General features: G+C 37.0%; 1 protein-coding gene across 4 annotated transcripts in view; it reads right to left on the bottom strand.

Annotated features, from left to right (window-relative positions):
- Nucleotides 1-16,855, bottom strand: part of ADD3 (adducin 3) — a 121,604-nt gene that overhangs the window by 85,532 nt on the left and 19,217 nt on the right. Inside the window, exon 1 of one of the 4 annotated variants that reach the window (XM_090278565.1) lies at nucleotides 809-846. The exons of the other annotated variants lie outside the window; for them this stretch is intronic. The gene's annotated coding sequence lies outside the window, so the exon portion shown is untranslated. Of the gene's footprint in view, nucleotides 1-808; nucleotides 847-16,855 lie in introns of those variants that run through there. 4 annotated transcript variants of the gene reach the window in all.

The following is a 16,855-nucleotide window of genomic DNA, read 5'->3' as shown; positions in this document are numbered from 1 at the left end:
GCAAATGGGTGAGTGAAATATCCACACACATTCAAATGCAACTTACACAGTAAATGGTAGGATATCATAAAAAAAGACTAACTATAATTAAAAAATAAATAGGGTTGTTTGAAAACAACTGAGGGGGGTCAAATAAATTTCTTTTCATGATAATGTTAATAGCTTTCTCTAAAAACGTAATTCAGATGCAGCTTAACATAAATACTCATTCTCTCAAAAACATACATGTACATATTTGAAAACTTTCTATTACATAATTTTAAAATATCAAACAAGTTTGACAGACATATCAATCCTATTTTTTAATGCTTAAAATTATTTCAACAAAAAAACAACTCCTCTGGATTTAAAGGCCAAGAAAACCTCAAGTAAAGTTACAAGTACTCAAAGAAAAAAAAAGAAGAGGAAGAGCAGGAAGAAAAGTCCACCTGTAAGGAGCCAGCAGATGGACTGAAAATGGTTGGACTGGTCTAACAACCATACAGACCAAGGTCTCCAGCAAGCAACTGAAATGCAGACAAAATTACTATGCTCTCCCTAGACTATTCCACAGTCTGGAAATAAGTTTATTAAATCAACATTCTTGACCACTGAACCAGGATTAATTATTACTGGCCCAGTGCATGCAATTTGCCTAAAACCTGAAATACAAGATAATTCATGAAAGATAAAAGAAAAAATGATCCATTAAAACTAATAAAAAGGTGTTCTACTTTTTTCTCAAAGTTTTAATATCTGGTTTAGATCAGAACTGAATTTTCTTTGGTAGGTGTATCATTTTAGACAAAGAACAAAATCAAACTTTTACCATTAGTGGAAGTTTTCTTATGAAATAACTGGACGATGGAAAAACTGTTGAAGTACTAGTTATCTGTCATTATCAGGAGAATGAGACCTGGTTCCTGAGCCTAAGAAGTAAAAAAAAAACTTATGAAAAAAAAGTACCAGACGAAACTCAGTTATGAGTAAGACTATTGTATCAGTGTGCTAATTCTAAATTAAAATCCACATTCCATGTTATTCAAGAATACTTCCCCATTAAAAATAGCATTTTTAATTGAAATAATTATGTTATCTCTTTTTAAAGCATGAGGGTTTTCTTTTCTGTAAAAAGATTTATAGGATTATTTCTCAAGTCTCTCAAACTCCAAATGACGAAAAATAAAACTTGTATTACCTTTTTCATCTCATAGCACGAATAAACTATTGAAATTCTGCGGCACACCAAAAATATATTTTTTGCCGATCCGACAAAAATAGTAGTTTTAATTTTGATTCATTCACACCAGATGGCTATTGTTGTGTTGGCGGTTGTCTTTTTCTTATTGGACAGTCTAAAGGGATAAAGGTCAGCGCCCCTGACTCAACAGTCAGGTATTTCATGATTTAAAGATTCTTGCGACAGCACACTGAAAACTGCTCTTCTGCAGAGATAGAGATAAAGATCTTTGTCCCGGTTTTCTTTCTCCATGCCAGCAACCTAGGAGTTTCTTTAATTTTTCACCTCTCACATCCAGGTAGTAACCAGTTCCTTCTGATTTTACCATTTTTCCTCTCAGCCCAGTCTCTTCCTCTCCATTCCTGAGACTACTGATTTATTTTAGGCATTCATTCTCTCTCTCCTCAAATACTATAATAATCTCTTTGTCTCCAACATTAGTCCTCAACCTTTCACTACTACTGCCAAATGAGAATTTAAAAACAAGATCTGACCACATCACCCCACTTCCTGTAAATCTTTCAATGGCTCCCCATTTCCCAAAGAATAGAGTTCAAATTCCTTAACATAGTATGTAAATTTTCCATGATATAATCTTTGCTATAAAACTACTATCTGCCTTGCTTTGCAATGAAATAATGAGGACTTAAATTTGCAATTAATTACTCATAATTATGAATGATAACCATTAAAAATTACTGTGGAAGTATACATAAGCTAATTGGTTAAGCTGGGTGTGTGCTGGGTAATCCTGGCAGTGTCAGTCTTTTCACTTGTGTTTCTTTCAGTTAAGGTGGCTTATTAATGACCTCTCATTCTTGGCAAAAGTTTTACATGATCTTTTTCCAGTAGGGTAAGAAAAAACCACATCATTTTCCAGAGTGTATTCTCATCCAAACCTCACTCCAACAAGCATCTCTGGATATGCCTAACATCTCATTGTAAGATAAAACGTTGGGAATCTGTGAAAAAAATTAACTTACCCTAACGATTTACCTAAAACGAACATTAATATTTGTCATAGGCAGCCTGTAAGATGCTCTGCAATGTTTCACCCTCCTGGTATTGACACTTACGCAGTCCCTTCTCACACTGCATTGTCATTGATCTGAGAGCAGTTGCATATGACAGAAGTGATATGTTTGTGAGATTCCCTCTCACTCCCTCTCTGACACACACACTCCACCACTTGTTCTGGGGGAAGCCAGCTACCATATCTTAAGGACACTCAGACACCCCTGTGACAAGGCTTATTTGGCAAAGAACTGAGGCTCCCCAGCCCATGAGGAACTGAGGTGTGCCAATAAGTGCCTGAGTTTGGATGCAGATTCCCCTGCCTCGGGCAAGTCTTCAGATGACTAAAGGCAGCAGCTTGACTGCAACTTCAAAAAGATCCTGAGCCAGAACCACTCAGCTAAGTTCCTCTTGGATTTCTGATCCATACATTGTGAAATGATAAATATTTATTGTCCTGAACTGCTCAGTTTTGTGGGGACTTGTTACACAACAATAGATTAATAAGTATTTTGGATTTTGCTTATTCTAACACTGAGAGTGCTCATGTATGCTTTCCTCTTATAAAAATAAGGCACACAAATTCCCCTCTCATATATCAGAAATCCCTTAAAGCAGCATTTCTCAAATTTGAGTAATATACCAACTTTTTTTTAACTGTAGGCTTATACAACTTATTTACTTTTAAAAATATTTTCTTGATTATGCTATTACTGTTGTCCCAATTTTCCCCTTCTGCCCCCTTCCACTCATCACCCCCACTCCCTCAGGCTATTCCCACACCATTGTTCATGTCCATGGGTCATGAGTGTAAGTTCTTTGGCTGCTCCATTTCCTACACTGTACAGTACATCCCCTGGCTATTCTGTAACTGCCTATTTGTACTTCTTGACCCCCTCACCTCTTCACCCATTTTCCCCACATCCTCCTCCTATCTGGCAACCATCAAAACCACCTCTGTATTCATGATTCTGTCTCTGTTCTTCATTTGCTTAGTTTTTTAGATTCAGTTGTTGATAGATATGTATTTATTGCCATTTTATTGTTCATAGTTTGATCTTTTTTTTTTTCTTCTTAAATAAGTCCCTTTAACATTTCATATAATAATGGTTTAGTGATGAACTCCTTTAGTTTTCTCTTGTCTGGGAAGCTCTTTATATGCCCACTGATTCCAAATGATAGCTTTGTGGGGAAAAGTAATCTTGGGTGAAGGTCCCTGCTTTTCATGACTTTGAATATTTCTTGCCAATCCCTCCTACCCTGCAAAGTTTCTTTTGAGAAATCAGCTGACATTCTTATGGGTACTCGCCTGTAGGTAACTTTTTCTCTTGATGTTTTTAAGATTCTCTCATCTTTAACCTTTAGGCATTTTAATTATGATGTGTCTTACAGAGTGGGCCTCTTTGCATCCATCTTGTTTAGGACTCTCTGTGCTTCCTGGGCTTGTAAGTCTATATCCTTCAACAAATTAGGGAAGTTTTCTTTCATTATTTTTTCAAATAGATTTTCAATTTCTTGCTCTTTCTCTTCTCTTCTGGCACTCCTATGATGCAAATGTTTGAATGCTTGAAGTTGTCCCAGAGGCTGCTCACACTATCCTCAGTTTTCTCTTCTTCTTGTTCTGATTGGTTTTTTTGCTCCCTTATGTTCTAAATCATTTATTTGATTCTCTGCTTCATTCACTTTTACTGTTGTTTCTCTGTAGGTTGTTCTTTAATTAGTGTATCCTTCATTTCTGACAGGATCTTTTTTATGCTGCTGAGGTCCTCACTAAGTTCCTTGAACATCTTTATAATCAGTGTTTTGTACTCTACATCTGATAGATTGCTTATCTCCGTTTTGTTTAGTTCTTTTTCTGGAGTTTTGATGTTCTTTCATTTGGGCCATATTTCTTTGTCTCCTTGTTTTGGCAGCCTCCCTGTGTTTGTTTCTGTGTATTGGGTAGAGCTGCTTTGACTCTGTGTCTTGGTTGCACGGCCTAATGTAGTAGATGTCCTGTAGAGTCCAGTGGCACAGCTTCCCCTATCACCCAAGCTGGGTACTCGAGGTGCTCCATTTGTGTGGGCTGAGTACACGCCTCCTCTTGTAGTTGAGCCTTATTTGCTGTTGGCAGATCAATGGCAGGGATTTACCCAGACCAATCAGCTGCAAGGATTGGCTGTGACCACTGACCACCACCCTCCACCCTCCATGGAGGAACAGCTGTGCAAGGGCAGGGTGGTATGTTCTAACATGGTCTTTAGCTGTCCACTGGGTGCACTGGCCCTGGGGTTTCCTGGGTAGTACAGGCCAAGGTAAGCCCCCACCTGTGTTTTGCCTGGGGCCACCCTGCCTGACCTATGAAGCAATCTGAGATGGCTACTACTTGTGCTGGGCTTGGAGATTCCCAGGCAAGGTCAAACTGTGAATCTAGGCTGGCTGCTGCTAGTGCCAGACCTGGGGCCACTTAGCAGGAGGTATGGGGCTAGGAGCTCACTGAGGTTGGCTCTTGCTCATTTGAGAGGGTTTAGGAAGTCATGAAGCATGAGCCAAGACTCTGATATGGAAAAGTCTCTGTTAATAGTTAGGGTGGGCCCATAAGTTGGGTGAAATGGAGTGCCAGGAAATCCCAGCGTGGAGAAAACTGTTAGCCAGGTTGATGGGAGTCTCAGATATGGCACCTGCCTGCTGGCTCTGTGGCTCTCTGGGGGAGGGTTCAGAAAAGGGACAATGGTCTTTCTGTCTGGGAGAAAGCTGTCCCCCAGCTCTTGCCTTGAGGCAAGACCATTCATTTCTTCCCTATGTGCCACTGGTGCCTTTCAAGCTACTGCCCCAGTGCTGGAGCTCAGAGGGATGAGTCTGAGTAAGTCCACGTTGAAGTTCTCTAAGAGGAACTGCTAGGGACTCCAGATATTTCTTCCATTGACTAAGTCCCCACTGGTTTTTGCAGCCAGAAGTTGTTGGGATTTATCCTCCTGTCACTGGAACATAAGGCTAGGGGCCTGGTATGGGGCTGGGACTCCTTGCTCCTGAATTTTTATCCACCACATGTGGGTGTGCAACCAGCCCATTCCATGTCTCTGCTCTTCCTACCAGTTTGGATAGATGTGGTTTCTTTAATTCCATAGTTATCAGACTCCCATTCAACTCAATTTCTGATGGTTCTGAGTGATGGTTACTCTATAATTTAATTGACCAGGCCCTTTCAAACATCTTCAGGTTTTTTTCCCCTAGTCTTTGACTATTTTACAGATATAATTCCCATCCCTATGCATACCACTTTTTACTTTTGTGCTCTGCTGGCAAATTATTGGGAGCAGAGTTGAGTCAAAATTACAAAATATTTTAACATACACACACAAGCCTTTAGAAACAGGGCATCAAAACAATGTGCTTTTAAAGGGCAGCTAGAGTAGAGAAGCTGTATGTCACATATGTTTAAAAACAATATGGTTAGCCCTGACCAGTGTGGCTCAGTTGGTTGGGCGTCGTCTCACAAAACCAAAGGTCACCAGTTCAGTTCCCAGGTCAGAGCACCTGCGTGGGTTGCAGGTTTGGTCCCAGGTTGGGGCACGTACGAGAGGCAACAATCAATGTTTCTCCCTCTCTCTCTCTCCCTGCCTTCCCCTCTCTACAATTAAAATCTTAAAATATATGTATATGGCTAATAATGGGAGTCTGTAAGGGGTACATAATATTCCAATAATAAATCATGACTAGGGGCAAATAATAAGTAAATGTTTTAATAAAAATAAGATACAAAATTGTTTTTAGACTGTTGTCCCAGGTTTGAGTGCTAGTTCTTCAAAAGTACAATGGGTTCCTTCACGGTCTCTCCCTTTCCTCAATTACTAGCTGATTGTAAAAGATCCAAGACTCAGTGCAGGATTTAAAGGTCTTGGGGATGAATGAGTCCGGGTCTCAGAACAGTCTCCTACCCCCTTACTCCCCTCACTCCCAATCAACACTGAACTGCAGAGTGGCAGTAAACCACTGCATTAAATCATAGAATTTTGGAGATGTTTATAAGCACATACAGCCTACCCTAATAGGCTGAGTGGCTTATTCCTGGTTTTTATTTACTAACTTTTATCTGTATTATCCTAACATTTTACAATGAGCTTGTATTATTTTTACAGCCAGGAACTAGTTTAAAAAAAGTGCTAAATACACACATGCACACAGTGTATGTTATATGGCAGTAATTTCGTTGAATTTATATACATTTTAAGTCACTAAAACCATTATCACTTAAAAACTAAATGTTATATGCCTATAATTTCTTACAAAGCTGAACTATGTGGCTAGTTACCACCAGAGTGGGCCACAAGATTTCCTTTCTCGGCAGGGTCAAAGAGCAGCAGTAGCTTTGAGGTTAGATGGAAACAGTGGTCCAGTAATTATGATTAACTCGCTGTATGACCTTGGGCAAGTCCAGAAAATGTTCCATTTCTTACCATGTACAATTAGAACACTGAACCACATGACCTCTAAGGTCAATGAACAGCTTTATCCAACTAACATTTTCTTTCTTTCTTATGATGCACCTAGTGCTACTGTAACTTTCTATCCCCTAGAAAACCCACCTGCTCATCCTCAGAACTCAGTTACTGGTTACCTCTGATTAATCATAGCCCAGGTAGGAAGTCAGATTACAAAAAAGGCTATCTTATTTGTGGATAAAGCAACAGTTGAAGAGGGACAGTCTGTTTCTCCTCATCTAACTTATCACTCCAGCATACTTGGTCATGACACTACTTTCTATTGCTGGGCAATGATCTTCACACCCCTCCAAGGAAACACTTTCATATTTTAAAAAACCAATATGAATTTAGAAGATCACATATATGACATTACCCCTGAAAGCAGGAAGCATCTAGAGGCATATCTTGTTTTATTGTGTTTCACTTTCTTGTGCTTCACAGATCTTGTGTTTTGTAAAAAATTAAAGGCAAGACCCTCCACCAGCAAAAAGAGTATGACTCACTTCATTGCAGTGGTCTGGAATGGATCCATAATATATCTGAGATGTGTCTGTATTTAAAAATTAAAATGTGACAATTTCAAAAGGAAGATGTACTTTCTAAGCTAAAAAAAGAGTTCACATGAGAAATATCAAAACTTAGAGAAAGTATAAGGAATTCTAAGCCAGGTAAAAATACTTTCCAAATATTATAATAAAAACGGACTCCACTGTATAATACTGCCTCACCACAGATGGTTAAAAAAATAAAGGAACCAATATAGAAAAAGCTTATAAAAAAAGAGGGCTTCTGGGACAGTCCATAACAGAGTATGGCAGGTTTTGATGGGGACTATGGTAGCATGAGGAAGGAAGAGGACAGAAAGGAAAAGAGAAGATGCAAAAGGATTTTCTAGTTTAAAAAAAAGTGGTTTTCAAAATTGATCTTAGACCAACAACAGCATCACTTGGAAACTGGTTAGAAATGCAAATTATTGGGCCTTACCCCAGACCTACTGCATCAGAAAGTGTGGAGGCGTGGCCCAGCATGTGCCCAGTGCGTGCGAACTCTGAGAGCCACTACTCTAAAAGGATTGATGCTCTCACTGGCGGCAGAAAGGACAGCAGTTCCCACCACAGGCCGCCGACAGTTCCACCAGTGCAGTTTCTGTTGAGTCAGCTAGTCTAGCAAAGCTTTTGGACCCACTTCTGCTGCTGAGCAGTTCCTCTCTGGTAGTTAGTTATTACGGATGTTTAGGCTTTCTCACCAAACGATGTCCTTTAGAATAAAGATGGTTCTAGTGGGTCTGCTCCTTAATACCTGTAATTCTTTTAAAACATAGGATGCTGATGGGGTGCGGTTGGGGAATGGAGGTGGAAAGCGAATTTCAATGAAGAAGAGTTATTAAGGGAGCTGAGTGGGTGGGTCTGCTGAAGAAAGGAAGCCATATGGATGATCCCTATGTTCCGTAAAATGGACTTACGTTCTATAAAAAGTTTAAGGCTCTTGTACTGTCTAATATAATACTATGGAAAAATGTTTATTTTGTATTTCAATATGAAAGAATTCTCACCTCAATTACATTTGGGGTTTGATGGCGTAGTCATAAATACTACTTAGCATTAAACATGCCATTTTTAGTTACTCAGTAAATGGCAAACCAAAGCTAACAAATACATGGTTTTCCAAATACAACTGAAAATAAAATATTGTCTCATGGTCTGGTTTGGTGGTTAATGGTAAGAGAACTATTTCTTTTCCAATAGGAGGTTACATTTATATATTACATGTCCCAAAACCTGAAGCATGGCTGGTCAAGCTTTTTTTAGTTTAATTTATGCTCTGGCTCAAACTGAGAAGCTTGCATATATTTAGTATTTTCTGTTACTCACAATATGACACAACTTTCCAGTTTTCCAACCTGGGGCGGATTGGAGATCTACATTTAGTCGTAACATTTTAAAAACCATTCTCAGATGTTATTTTAAAGAAATTCATGGAAAGCAAAGAAATGTTTAAAGTCCTTGATGTATATTCAAGTTAGAGAATATAAATAGAAAGCTTTGGTATAGATAAGTAATTTGTTTATGCTTAGAGAGTGTCACTGAGTTGACAGCCTCAAAATAGAATTAATCACGTGGCAGTGTCTTGGATTATTGAAATGTTTGATTTTCCTTCCAGTTCAAATGAAAACAACTGCCAATTAGTTTAACTGTTACTAAAATGTCACTTTACCTAATAGTTGAATTTAAAACAACTAATTTTATTTTATTTTATTTTTTGAACATTTATAATTTAAATTAGAAAATAGCTTATTAAAGAAATTACCTGGTCTATCAAAAGTAAATATAAATTTATACTTTCCAGTCTTTGCTATGCTAATATGCATTTGAACCTTTAAAAGAAAAAGTACAGAAAGTTGTTTCCCAAATATATTTGGAACTACTTTTCCTGGGAAATCTCTTAGAACTAATGCTCTACAAAACATGCTGTGGGAAATGCTACTCTGGGGTATGAGGTTTGCAACGGGAAAGTGACAATGTATTATACTAATATAGGGTTAACCTTCAAACCTGCATATTAGTTCTGCAGGTCTAATCCCATCTATGATGTTTGAATTCCTTTTCAAATGTGCCAAGTAGTCTTTGACGATGCCTATCCACGCTTACCTTAAACAAAGTATTAGTTTAAAGTTTATTCTACAAAGAAAGTTAGTTGCCCCGAGTTATTAGGTTTAACCCCTCTGCACTTCAGTATCTTTCTTGTTCATAAAGATTGAGGAGAATCCAAGGAACTCAAAATAGAAATGAAAACAAATGAATACAATATAATGAACTTAGTGTGCCTGCTATTTATTATTTACAAAAATGCACCAAGTATTTGTACTATATATTACTATGTTTTACTATATACATTTTAATAAGCACATGAGAATTTTAAATTAAACGTTAAAGTATAGTAACTTTAAAAATAAGTTAAGAACACTGCTCCTGCTATGAAAATCCATTCCCCAGAAATAGGCTCATCTGATTAGTACAACTGATCTGCCAGCTGGATGGATCCCAAGTAAATTTCAACTGGCACTTGGCAAAATATCCTTGTACCCAGCATTTAACATGGAACACACATTAAAGATGCTTTCCGTGATCACACTGAGGACCATGAATATATTCAACTTGTCCTCTTTATGCTATATTTGCTAGATGAGCGGTTTAAATAATACTTCAAATTCTGTGCTTGAATTCTGTTTACATCTATTTTTATTAGTCTGTTGGCATCTAACTCTGGATTAGGAAAGACTGACATCTGGTAGTTATAGCAACCCTTTACTAGGTCGGAAGTAGAAGACCATGAGCCTCAAAGAAATGCAAAACAGGTTTATTACTATGAATATATCAAAATCTTTTTTTTAGAAATAGCTATTCAGTAGGGCTTTTCACTTAAAAGAGAAACACCATGTGTGTGCTTTCGTGCTCATACATTATATAATTGACCTACAAAAGTCAAGTTTTAAAGGGGGTTAAAGAGATGACTGATTAAATTAAATAAGTACTTAGGCCTGCATTCCCTTCACCCACAAGGCTGCCACTGTCCCTTTTATGAAGCCTAGGAATGAAAGCCAAATTAGCTCCATTTAAGTTGGCCATTTAACTCTCACTTCCCTTAATCATAATGTGGGTGTTCTTAGGGATGCATTTTCTCCTCTCAATGAAGTTTCATGTAGGCAATACTTCAGGTGAAGAGCAAATAATTAATGGTATAAAAACAGTAACAACATGTATACAGCACAAGAACACATACAAAGTTTTAAAATGCATCACAGTCTTATTAAATCATGAAAAAAACAAAAAAGCCAGACACATAGAAAGACAATTATAATCTCAGAGTCTGCAATTTCCTAAGGTTACCCAGTTAAGGTAATGGAGCTGGGAAAATTGAATCCAGACCACATAGTTAGAAATTTTATTTTCTTTCTAGTGCATTATAGTTTCTTTTCTTAAATAATAGTATTTTACAGTTTACATAGCTTTTAGTATTACATTTATAATGTAATATACAGATGTAAAGGGTTCCGTAGTTTGATTTACGCAAGCCTCCCCGCAATCCACCTCCAGTCTAGTTTTACTCTCTGAACCTCTTTGTTCTTCCTTTTCTCTCCTATCTTTACAGAGCCTAAGTGAAGGTAGCAGCGTGTAAATGCAGTATCCGGCCTTCCAGAGCACTCATGAGTTATCATTACATCTAATTTAAAGACTAGCATGCCAACACATGGACTATTTCCCTTCGCTCTCATTCTTAATGCAACAATGTCAAGGACACAGCCATTAAGAGATGACCAAGGATTATATAAGACTTATCCAGCTCAATATGCTTATTCTATCCCATTATTTTTACTTCAACCCTCTGTCTAAAAAGCCCTTTCCTTTTATGGCCAATCTCTGAAGTCTAAGATTTTATATTCCTGGCATTTAGTGAAGGAGATTCTTCTTGCACCTCTCCCTGAAGGCATCTGAAACATACCTTGACTGATTTTCAAAGTGGGAGAGATGTTGTTTAACAAGAGGCTTTTAGACAATCTATCCTGCTCAACAGACTGTCAAAAAGTCTCTTCAATAATGTCTGGACCACTCACTAGGTACCAGACAGGGGAGGAGGGTGGCCTGAAGGGAAGGGCACTAAAATTATTCACCAAGACAAAGGAAAACAACTCAAGGATTGGTCAACAGCGTATGGCAAAAGACCCCTTTTCATACAGCACTTTGCTTCAAGTTAAATGACACACAGTTAATGGAAAACACAAGGAGAGCATAATATAGCAGAAAGAACAATGGCTCTAGCACCAGGCAGACTTGGGTTGCGATCCTGATTGTGCAAAGTCACAATAATACCCGAATCTCTTTCTTTATCTTATAATATCAATCTTGCAGAACTGATGTGAAGATTCAATATTTTATATAAAGTACCTGGCACAGTATCTGATCCATGGCAGGTGCCCAATTAATAGTAGCTATAAATTTAACTTTTTAAATCACCTGTCTTCAAGAAGCTGTATATAAATTAGCAACCATTAGAGGTGAGACTGGAGTATTTTTTTAGTATCTCGTGAATTGGGAGAGTTACAGAAGGAAGAGATGTAGTGGCTGCTTATAGCAATAACCCTCAAAACAGCCCTGTAGTACAAAGGGGCCCAGCCAAGTCAGCTGGAGTAACTGTACCTAAGGCATCCTCAGGGAGCATTTCTGTGAACCTCCGCAAGCTCCCACCAGGTAAGGCCACAACATAAATTCTCTTGTTTTTATAGCAAAATTGTCCAACAGAAAAATAACATGAGCCACATATGCTTTCAGATTTTCCAGTAGCCACATTAAAAAAGTAAAAACACAGGTGAAGTTAATTTTAATGTATCTTATTTAACCCAAAATACCATCATTACAACCTGTAATAAATATAAAACTATGAGTTACTTTACATTCTTTTTCCTCATACTAAGTCTTAGAAATTTAGAATGTATTTTACACTTAGCATATCTCAGTTACAGTTTAAGTGGCCAATAGCCACACAAGAGCTAGTGGCCACCATACTGAGCAGTGGAGCTCTACAATTCTGGCACCAAACCTGGAGCAAGTCCAGAGAGTCTACCCTAATTCTTGTTTTTCCATAATCTTACTAGAGACCTTAAAAGCCTTGTTATTTAAAGATCTCATTTTTATAGTGTAAATACCTCTTGAAAAGCAGTAAACTCATCACCTAACATTTCAACAGGGATTATCAGAGACAGGTTAGCCACCTGTGGAGTCGAGGGGTGGGGGGAGCAAAGGAAAGCTAAAAAGGGAGTGTTGAGAAGGGAATCTTAAGAAAACCAAAGACATATTTACCTTGTTGGCAGGTTAGCCTAGACCCATGCCACTTAAGATCATGTCCCAAATCTTCAAGGTTGCCAAGCCCTAGAATACTATAATCACAGGACACCTGTTTGTCAAAAGCTCACAGTCACCTATGACAAACAGATACACAGCTGTTAGGAGCTATAAGAAATTGGTACAGGAATGCCAATCAGATCAATCAACACCAGTTTTGTTTGCCCATTGACAGTGTATTCCAATTAGGTCAGTGCCTTCAAAATTCCACAAACCTGAAAAAATGCTTAACAAATAAGACCTTTGTAAGGGGTCACTAGAATAATATAAAAGTCTGGACAATTTTTAAAAGCTGATAAGCATAAGAATGTTTTATCTCTGAGGTGTTGCAATAATCCACGCACTTGGACAATTATGCCTTCTGTTAAGTTTGTCAAAGTTCAACTATAATTGTAAACAATTTTCAGTCAGGTAAGAAAAGTCATATGGTTTGCTTTTTTGCAATTCAAAAAGTACTTTCAAAGTATGTAATGTAAAGTGTAACCAGATGCTGTTGGCAAAGAACTAGATTTTCAAATGTGACCAATTTCCAAGAACATTACCATAGATACGGCCTGCACACTGGGTGACTATACAGTTTGGAAAGGCTCATATCTAATCTACTCATCTGTGCAGAGCTCTTCATGCTTTCCCACATTTCAATGATGTCTCAGCTTTTCAAACAAGTAAATTTCTCAAAATGTACAAACATAAAAAATATACATGGTGGGGCAAAAGTATGTTTACAGTTGTGAGTACACAAAAGAGAGTCCACTCTTGTATTATTATTAATAATTGTATTATTTTCCATATTCTGTCATCCTAAATAGATTCAGAACATGCCATACAGCTAATGTCATTTTATTTAAAACTACAAATTGATGTTAATGCCTGAACCATAACGACAGGTCGCTTGCACTATAACGTAAGTTTAGTCACAAATGGCAGTTTTTCTTCCATTTAGAAAAGTTTTCCTTAGTTCCAACTACTATACAAGTTTATAATCATTACTATACTATTAATGGGTAGGCTAGCCTTCCAAAAATAGATGTAAAACATATTTAAATTCCAAATTTCAATAACCCTTTTGATAAAACTTAAGGAAATGAAAAATAATGCATTTGTACCCTATCTAGGAGAAGAAAGATAAAAAGAAGTATCTTTAATAATTGAGTTTCTTCTCTTAATTGAAACAAACTTAGTAACATTTTCAGATGTTATTTTTACTGATTAATGGAAAAAGCATACTGAGATAACATTGTTTAAGTAGTGAGAAATGAATTTTTCCAGTGTAGACTATGAACTATTTCACATCATCACTTTCTGAACCTTTCAGAGAATGGTCCTGAATTAAAACTTCAATTAACCACAATGCCTACGGACTAGTTTTTTCTAGATAAACATCGAATCCTAGTCAATACAGTCCATGGGTTAAGTTTCTCTAATATATTTCAACATACATTTCAGGCATGCCTCCTTCCTCTTTCTTCATTATTAGCAGGGATTTGGGAGTAAGGGACATAAGTAAGCAATAATCATTAATTAATTTATTTTTTAAAGATTTTATTTATTTTTTAGAGTGAGGGAGAAACATTGATTGGTTGCCTCTCGCACACACCAAACTGGGGACCTGGTCTGCAACCCAGGAATGTGCCCTGACTGGGAATCGAACTGGTGACCTTCTGCTTCACAGGCCGATGCTCAATCCACTGAGTCACACCAGCCAGGGGCATTTATTAATTTAATATAAATTTTCTGAGCACCTCCTAAGTACCAAATACATAGGTCATACTTTACATATGTAATTTTATTTAATCTTCACAACGATGTAAGAGATAGGTGGTTTTATCCAAGCTCTACATACCAACAAAGTAAAAAGGCTCAGAAAAGTAAAGTGACTTGCTCAAGGCCAACAGGGTTCTAAGTCACATCTGTCTCATAGTAAAGCCTGTCCTATCTGGACTACCCAGTGCTGGCTCTTCCTTTTCTGCCCTACCTCTCCTCACTTTAGCACAGCCAGCTGAACTTGCCCTCTAAATTTCTCATTCAATAACACTTTCATTTCTTCAAAATTTCATTTCTTCATTTTGATTATCAGATTAGAAAGGCAAAAAATAAAAATGGTTAAAACTATCATGACTAAGAATAGTTTAATGTTTGCTTTTTTCTGTACAGTGTTTCATTTTCCATTAAATTATAGAAGAATATAGTAGAGAAGGCAAGATAAAGTTCTAGAAGACTCCTCAACACTGATGTGGGATAAAAGAGAAAGATGTTCTGAGGCTATGCTGTCCAGTTTGGCAGCCACTAGTCACATGTGACTACTGAGTACTTGAAATGTGGCTAGTCCAAACTGGTATATGCTACAGTGTAAAACACACACAGGATTTCAAAGACTTGCCATGTAGAAAAAAGCAAAATATCTCATTAATTTTTCATTGACTCAATATTTCAATGAATCAATATTTCATCAATATTTCATTTATATTGATGACATGTTGAAAGATATTTTAGCCCTGGCTGGTGCGGCTCAGTGGACTGAGTGCCAACCTGCGATCCAAAAGGTCACCAGTTCGATTCCTGGTCAGGGCACATGCCTGGGTTGCTGGTCGGGTCCCCAGTTGGGGGTGTGTGAGAGGAGACCAATGTTTCTCTTACACATCGATCTTTCTCTCCCTCTCTCCTTCCCGTCTCCTTGCTATAAAAATAAATAAATAAAAATTTAAAATATTTTTAAAAAGGATATTTTAAAATTGTGTTAAATATACAATTAAAATTAATTTCACACCTTTAAAAAATGTGGTTACTAGAAAATTTAAAATTACATATGCATTTTGGGGGAGGGGCCAGTAGCTGTCTAGGGCCTTCCTATGAGACTTCAAACTATGCAGGTATTTTGTTCCAAAGCCGTCCCCTGTACAAAAGTCATCCCTGAAGAGAAGGCCCAAGCCTTCTTTTAAGATTAAACCTCTTAAAAGAAAATTTAGTGGGTGGTCAAAAAGAAAAACACTTTGGGGAGACACATATAATTATTCTGATCATAAATAGTAAATAAATGTCAATTCTTATAGTAATAAGTCAAATAAATGTAGCCTTCTCTTCCATGCCCCCCCAAACTTTTAAAAGCCATCATTCCAACTTCCCTCTCCCCTTTTACTGCTTAAGACTTCTGCAAGATATTACAGTCTTATTGGGGTGATCACTATGTGGTACACCTGAAACTAGCATAATATTGGTATATCAACTATAATTGAAAAATAAATTTAAAAAAATAGTAGAATCTTCATTCTGAATACTGATTCTAAGTAAAGTACAGTAGACTAGGAAGATACTGGCATCAATGTGCACTGACTTTAAGATGCATCTAGAAGATACTGCTTCCAATACATCCCTAAAATCTATTTGTATTTTTAATCATTTGGTTCTCCTCTCATTAGAGGACCCAAGGAATTTCAGGCAATCAAAGTTTCTATTAAATCGATATTTTATTTTCTATAAACAAAAATCTCAGAAAAAAGCACTAGTAGAAGCTTTTAAAAATATCAATAATTAAAAGAAATATTATGTGGTTTTCATAACATTGAACTATAAGATTTTAAATACAAATGCTGTCACCATGAAACACAGCTAGTCCCCAAGCAGTTTATATCAACTTAATAAAATGCTGAATTCAAAGTTCTCCAGTAAATACCTTGACCTTGGACCTATTCCTATTAAAACTGATTTACAAATAGGTCAAAAGACATCTTTTATACTCATAGTAACATCAAAAGCAATTATATTTCATTTAGACCCCTACCATAAAAGTGAATCTCTTCGTTCCTCAGAAGGATGTATTATAGAGGACCTTATTTTGAAAAAAACAAAACAAAAACAAACAAAAAACAGGCTATCTTAAAAATTTCCTTCTAAAACTGTTGTCATGAACCAAATGCCATAGCCATGAACCAAATGCCACAGCCAAACATTAAAAAAATAAAAGCAAATCTAGTAGATTCCATTCAAAGTCCTTTGTATGATGCGACATAGATAAAATGCAGTCTTGATGGCTCAAATCTATTTGATAAGTGTTTCTCCACAAAATTAGAGTAAGACTAACATTTCTAATATGACCGATTTTTTCCTTGACTGTGCCATATGTAATGGCCCACTTACTTGGAAATAATAGTAAATTGGGGTCTTAAGTTCTATAATCTATTTTACTGAAACAAATGACCTAAAACTTTCTTTTCATTGGAGGGTGAAACTGTTTCTCATTTAAATACGTTCTTTTCCAAAAGAAA

Source organism: Furipterus horrens, unplaced genomic scaffold (genome assembly GCF_987537825.1).
Source record: "Furipterus horrens unplaced genomic scaffold, mFurHor1.1.pri manual_scaffold_5, whole genome shotgun sequence".
NCBI lineage: Eukaryota > Metazoa > Chordata > Mammalia > Chiroptera > Furipteridae > Furipterus > Furipterus horrens.
The sequence above is the reverse complement of the archived record's forward strand: the minus strand, read 5'-3'. Positions and strand labels throughout refer to the sequence as shown.